We start from the raw sequence: 6,806 nt of genomic DNA, 5'->3' as shown, positions 1-6,806 counted from the left end.
CTTATCTAGAGCCACCCACAGGTAAAATAGGGCAGCCCAAAGAAGTCCAATCAAGGCAAGTCCTCTTCTATGATCACATGTGAGAGGTACTTTGACTTTCCCCTTCTGAGTGCAGGGTGGGCAGGATTTGCAGGGGACCTGCAATTTCAGGAGTAGATTATTCTATGTTAAAATTGTGGCAGAATTCTCATTTTGTGCCACTGGACATGGCTGGTAGGGTGGATATTTTAGTATTGGATGCTAGTTTTTCTGCTCAAATATTTATCCATAGACCTTATTCTGTAACGCAGTGTCACTACTGCATGGAGGCTTATGCATATATTTATATATACCCAATCTGGGTATAAAAATTTTCAATAGGATTGTCCCCTGTGGAGTCAGTCAGAATGGTCAACATTGATTATTGTCCCACATGTAAGACAATCTCTTTTCAGATTTCCATGAAGAGCATCCTTGATTTACTTGCTAATTCTGTCTCCTTGGGGAATGTGCATGTGTACTATACAACCAACAATAATTCCTCTGATCTAAGGTTAAAGGAACTTTCTGGAAAAGGATCTCCACAGGCATAAATTGGAGATGGCCAAGAGAGGTCCAGGACAAATACCCATATATGGGAACTCCCCTAAACCCTGTTCCAGGAATTTACCACTTGAATGACCTACATTCCATTTCTCAAAGAAATCTGGACTGTATTGCTCTCCCTAGCAACTTAAGAGGTGTAAATCTCTAGATTGTAGAAATAAAAGAGCAAATATTTTCACATCTTCTTTAATGTTTACTGGGCATGAATATTTCTTTTCTCAAGCTACTGGTTTTGTTTTTGCTACTTGTCCTAGGTACCCATGTACTGGTCATCCACACTGAACTTGAGTTCTTTAGCAAGACTTAAACACTAACAACTTTATCACCAGGAAATTATTGACACAAAGAAGAGTGAGGGTTACACAAACAGATGAGATAAAAGTAGTCTACATGATTTCATGACTGTGCCATACCATAAAACAAATTTCTATAGCCCCAGCAGATGAGGAGTGTGTCCTCACATGCCTTCATATTTTTTTCCATAAGAAATGTCATTTATAGCAGCATTTCAGCCTTTCAATGCTGGTGGAATATTATGTGAGTCAATTGTACATTCAGTCAGCCATACTGCAGGGAAAGTATATATGTGTCCTAGTGGACTGTGTCAGTATCATTGGGCTGTATCATATGGCATAACGATGCCATAGGTGGAGTTAAACTAAAATTTATTTGTGCTAATTCCCTATTCTGTATATCAAGATACTTGCTGGAATAACTTCCTTTGAGGCCCACTCTTTGACATGCAGATTGCCATCTTCTCTCTATATATTTGCATGGCATTTTTCTCTGCTTCTCTGTGTCCTTATTGCTGCTTTTTATAAGGAGAAAGAGTTAATTAGGTTAGACTCTGCACCTATTAATTGGATTAACATTAATCATATCTTTAAGAACCATATATTTAAATAGAGTCAGTCTGAGGTGTTAGGTATTTGGAATATCAATATATGAGATTTGGGGAGAGGACACAATTCAGCTGGTAACATAAAATTGTCTCCTGCTGAAGATAGACTCCAAGAAAAGAAAATATTGAGTAAAGGGATATGCACATGTAACATTTTAATAGCTACATTCAGATTACTTCACATCACATTGCTGAAGTCACATTGCCACAAGAAATCTCTGGTTTTATCTGTTTCTCTGCATCTATTATTCTGTGGGTGTTGGCATTTAAAAGCTATTTTTCTTGGTTAATCTCTTGTCCATGTGGAAAATGAAATTCCACAGTTCCATTATTTTCCCACAATTTCCCAATTGAGAAGTGGTAGTTATCTTTTAGTTGATTATCAGTCATTTTGATTTTTTTCTTCCCTGAGTCATACTCAGATTTTGAGCCCTGTATTTGGCTTTCTTGCATGCTGCAGTCTCCAAGCGTTTGTCCTGAGGAACCGGGGTTGTCATAGCTCTGTTACTGAAGGCTTCCCTCAACATAAAAAGATTAAAAATAGTCTTTTAAGTCAAAGTATCGCCTGGGATATCTTCCTCAGGCTCTCTCTTTAAAATGGAGAAGACACTTTTCTCTAAGTGTCCCTATATTAGGAGCAAAACAGACTTTGCAAAGATTAGAAGGAATTTCATACAATTCTGTCCTGGGCACTTCTCAGTTTTCACACATGTTGCTGAGAAGCCATTTGATATCTTGAAGCCTGTGTTTTCTCATCTTTGCAATTGGATGTTTTCAGAGGACTCAATTGGCTAAGGGCTTCATGGGTAATATTGATACAAGTAGGTGCTGTGCTGTGTATTAGTCACATAGAGTTACCATTCTGTATATGCTGAATTTCAACTGTTTTTTTTTATGTTATTAATGTGAATACTAGAAATATTTAAATTACCCTTGTGCCTTACGTGTTGTTTTCAGTCGACATTGTTGCTGTACGGGTTGTTTCCCAGTTCAATGTTCAATCTGTCTTCTAACAGGACCAGAGAGCAGAAAAGTTAAATAAGATCTTATAGTAATTGTCATCACATTATTTTCATTCATGAATAATATAGAGACAAAAAAAAGTCATAAACTGAAATGACCTTATATGCAAGGTGAAGCAAATGTCCTGCTGTTTGGTGGCTTTAGGGTGTAATTACCAGATCTCAAAAGAAAAATAAAGTGCAACCAAGAGCCTGTCATTCTGGCCTTATTCATGCCTGGATTGGACATTATTCCCTGTCACTCAAAAAGAAGGTTCCCTGTGCTAAGACTGTGGGCATGGTCTGAAGTCCTGTCCAATCAGGAGCACTAAGTGAGAACTGTCCAATCCTGTGTGCAGCCAGCGAGGAGGAGGCGGGCTTCCACAATCTGGCGGGGTTCTTTTCTCCTGCATCCGCCATTCCTGCCATTGGGCAATAGGATTCACTCTCACTTTCTGTAGTCCCCGGTTGCTCTGCTGTGGGGGTGCTGACGATCCCCAGGGAGCAGGCCTGGTTTTTGAGCACCAGGAAATGGTGAGTGTGCAGTGGCATCATGAGTCTGGGGAGGAAGGCTGTGGGAGAGAGACTCTTGGAACCGGGTACTGGCTATTGGGGGAACAGGAGCTGTTGGATATGACTCTAGGCAGTCTCTCAAGTCTAGGTCTGAGCCCTCTTCTGGGGGTACCACTGGCCATCCAGGTGGGGAGAATATCAGTGGCAGAGACCCCACACAGCCTTTCTTATCCCTGCAGGGGACCCTCAGCCCCGACTCAAATCCTACCTGGCAGTATTGTGCCTGTAGCCCAGCATCTTCCCGGACACGAGCTATGGTCTGTTCTGCTTGTTCCTGAGCGAGCTAGTTTTCATTTAATTTTTAATTTAATTTCCTTTTTTTTTTTTTTTTAACTGAAGGTTGAACGGTGGAATACTTCACCTCTGATCTATATCCCTGGTACTTTCAATTTTTATTTTGAGAAAGGGTCTAGCTCAGTTGCTAAGATTGGCCTTGTGGTCTGATTTACCTAGATTTTCTATTACAATTAAGTATGTAATTTTTACATACATATGGGTTCATTTATGCATTTTTTTATATTGTTATTCCTTGATGATTATCACAATAGTATAGTTTCATGATATTTGTGAATGTCAGGTAATGATGAGACTTTTCTTGCTCTTATAATTGAAAAGTTTTTTGGCTAAATTTATATATATTTAACTTTGTGGTGAACTTTAGAACTGTATGCTTTGGTTCTTTCATTAAAAGTAATTCACTTTGATTTTTTTATTATTGATTATAGTTATACCTAATATTTGGGTTCATTTTGACATTATCATGCAGGCATGGAATATACTTTTCTTCACTTCAGTGCCCAGTTGTTCCCTTTTCTTTCTCCATCTACCTTCCTGTCTTCCTTCTATTTATTGTTTTTAAAAAATTACTGCTGTATAGATACACATAAAGGTAGAATTCACTGTAATATAGTCATATATGTACATGGTGATTTTGATTAATGTATTGTAGATTAATTTGGGGAAAATTGTCATCTTTATATTGATGAGATTTATCATCTACACATGGGATTGTAATTGTTTTTTTGTGCTTCTGATGAATTTTATTTTCTCATAAGTTCTACCTATTTTCTAAACATGTATACTTGTGAATACATCATATGCATATTGCACCTATATAAAACTGAAATGTGGTGTTTTATATCACTCTTAAACTGAATATACCATGAACAAAAATGTGACTGACCCCTAGTGACCATTTTCCCCAGTATAAAATTACTATTTCTCTCTTCCCAGATGTACATTCTCTTGAAACATCTGCCTGTGTTTCAGTGTTTGGATGAGTTCTCTTGTGTTCTTACTGGTTATCATGTTCACATGTGCTGTAATTTCAATGTTTCTGTGGTGGGTAGTATCATGTATCTTCAATAGCAGAAAAGTTTCCACTAGTAGAAAATAACTTAAACTCCTCTTGAGTTTTTGAGTATTATATCTTCAAAATTACTATTTAGTTTTGTCTATGATGAGATTTTATTTTATATTTCTCTAATTTCAAAAGTGTTGATTTTTTTTATGCTCATTGAACACTTACATATGTTCCACATGAATTGGTTGTTCAAGACTCTTACCTGCTTTTCTTTTGTGGTTTCTGGTTTCAAAGATAAAAGACAGAGTTTGATTTCTGGAAATAATGGTGCTATTTTTAATTATTAAAAAACATTGATTTGCCTTTTTTCTTTCCTTGAGTATACATTATAGGTTTCTTGTCTGTCTTATATTTGGAGATTATTTTAAATGGGATTCTAGGGATTATCTTTGAAAATTCTAATAGGAAAAATGAATAAGGGAAATCTCTCTTCCTCATGACTGTAGGAAAATGAATATATTTTCTCAAAATAATTTGGTAAGTAGATTGTTGAATGACACATTCACAAAAGCATCCACTTCTCTTTCTTTGAGGTTTTTTTTTTTAAATGTTTTTGACAGTGGATCATGCATTCTACAGTCTGGATTTTGGAGTTTAATACAAAATCACATGGGATAAGATTTGTCAAATTCTAGAAATATTCACACATGATTTCTTATTTATTGAATGACATGCCGTGGAGATAGCAACAAGAGAATATTTATTTTTAGAAGTAGTTACATATTTTTTCAATTTATTACATGCCTTTTAGATTCATTTTTTTCCCAAGTCATACACGGGCTCTGGGTCTGTTATGTGCTGTTTTTGTACCTGGCAGTTTTCAAATATTTACCCTCATAAAGAATCTGGGTTGGTAGATCTGTTTCTGAAGAGTTCATTAATATGAAAGAAGAAAAAAAATCTGTGTTGCTTCTGTGATGTATTCTCTAGGCACTCTCTTCAAAATGGGAAGAAAGTACTATTTCTCCAGATCAACATCCTCATATCAAGAACTAACCAGCCTTTGAGAAGCTTTGAAGGGATTTCATATAGTTCTGTCTCTGGGTAGATCTCTGTGTGCTGCTGAGTTACCATTTAATGTCCAGAAACCTGTGTTTTCTCATCTCTACAATGGGAATAATTTTCAAAGATAAAGATGGATAATGTGCTTCATGGAGGCTACCAATATAAGTATGTGCTGTGGCCCACAGCTGGACAAAAAACCTGAAAGACACCATGCAGATACTAATTGTTGATCCATTGTCTGTCACTCACATGAATTTTCATTCAAATCTTGTAATGACCTTTTCACTGTAGGCACCCATGTGATGCACATGCCTGAATTTAAAGATTGAGTCTTCCTTGTCTGAATTCCAGATTCCAATTCTGTAGTGGTTTAAGGTGGTGCAACTAACATGTTTCTCCTTGTCCTCCTTTTATTCTATGTCCCCAATAAAATAGTTCTCTGTTCCATGCCTATATAACCCATGTTCAGCTATGTTTATAAAATGACATAGAAACCTGTATCAATTGCTGATTCATAAAGGAACATTGAGATTACTTCTGGATCATGTATGTCCTTGTTATAAACTGAACCAGGATTTCCATTGGTCCCAGATAGGAAATCTCATAACCAGTTTCCTATGTGAAAAGGTTTTGTTTATATATATATACAGACATAGCTGCAGGCAAGTCTCCTGCCTGCTTTTCTTTCAGGAGAGGATTACAATTCCTTACCAATATTTCTTCTCAGGTTCAAAACAATAGGAAAGACACTGCCCTGAATGAGAGCAGACAGCTTTAACCAGAACATTTCCAGAAGTAGACTTTAACCTATCGAATCCTAGCCATGGTTTATTCCATAACAGATATCAGATGGTAAGCAAAAGACACTCTACACAAATACATAAATCATAAAAAAGATATATTATATAGTAGTATGTATAAACGCACTTAACAGGCACACAAGTAGAAATCCTGCTTTCTTGACTAAGTGTTACTAAATCCTAAAATAATAAGAAAAAATATGTCATGTGGTGTAGTGGAAATTATTTGGGGTTTCAAATTCAACCCCCATTTTTTTTTTTTTTTGGTACTGGGAATTGAACCCACTGAGCCACATCCCCAGCAATTTTTTATATTTTATTTAGACACAAGGTCTTGCTCAGTTGCTGAGGCTGGCTTTGAACTCACAACCCTCCTACCTTATCCTTTTGAGCTGCTCGGAGTTCAGGTGTGTGCCACCATACCTGGAAACACAATTCATCTTGATTCCAAGCCCATTTGCGTATTGGTTGAGGGATACTGATCTTAGGAGGAAAAGAAATGTTATAGACTAGCCATTAGGTCTAAGACCAAATTGCAAAATAAAAAGTTTATCTTTAGTGCATTTAAATTATTGATT

General features: G+C 36.6%; 1 long non-coding RNA gene across 1 annotated transcript; it reads left to right on the top strand.

Annotated features, from left to right (window-relative positions):
* Positions 1 to 2,610: 2,610 nt before the first annotated feature.
* On the top strand, positions 2,611 to 6,033 carry LOC306652689. Its single transcript, XR_013761513.1, has 3 exons — positions 2,611 to 3,021; positions 4,744 to 4,900; positions 5,354 to 6,033. It is a non-coding gene; the product is annotated as an uncharacterized lncRNA (long non-coding RNA).
* The last annotated feature ends 773 nt before the right edge of the window (positions 6,034 to 6,806 follow it).

This window comes from Sciurus vulgaris, assembly GCF_902686455.1.
Source record: "Sciurus vulgaris genome assembly, contig: HiC_scaffold_442_arrow_ctg1, whole genome shotgun sequence".
NCBI lineage: Eukaryota > Metazoa > Chordata > Mammalia > Rodentia > Sciuridae > Sciurus > Sciurus vulgaris.
This window is presented reverse-complemented; position numbering and strand designations above follow the sequence as displayed.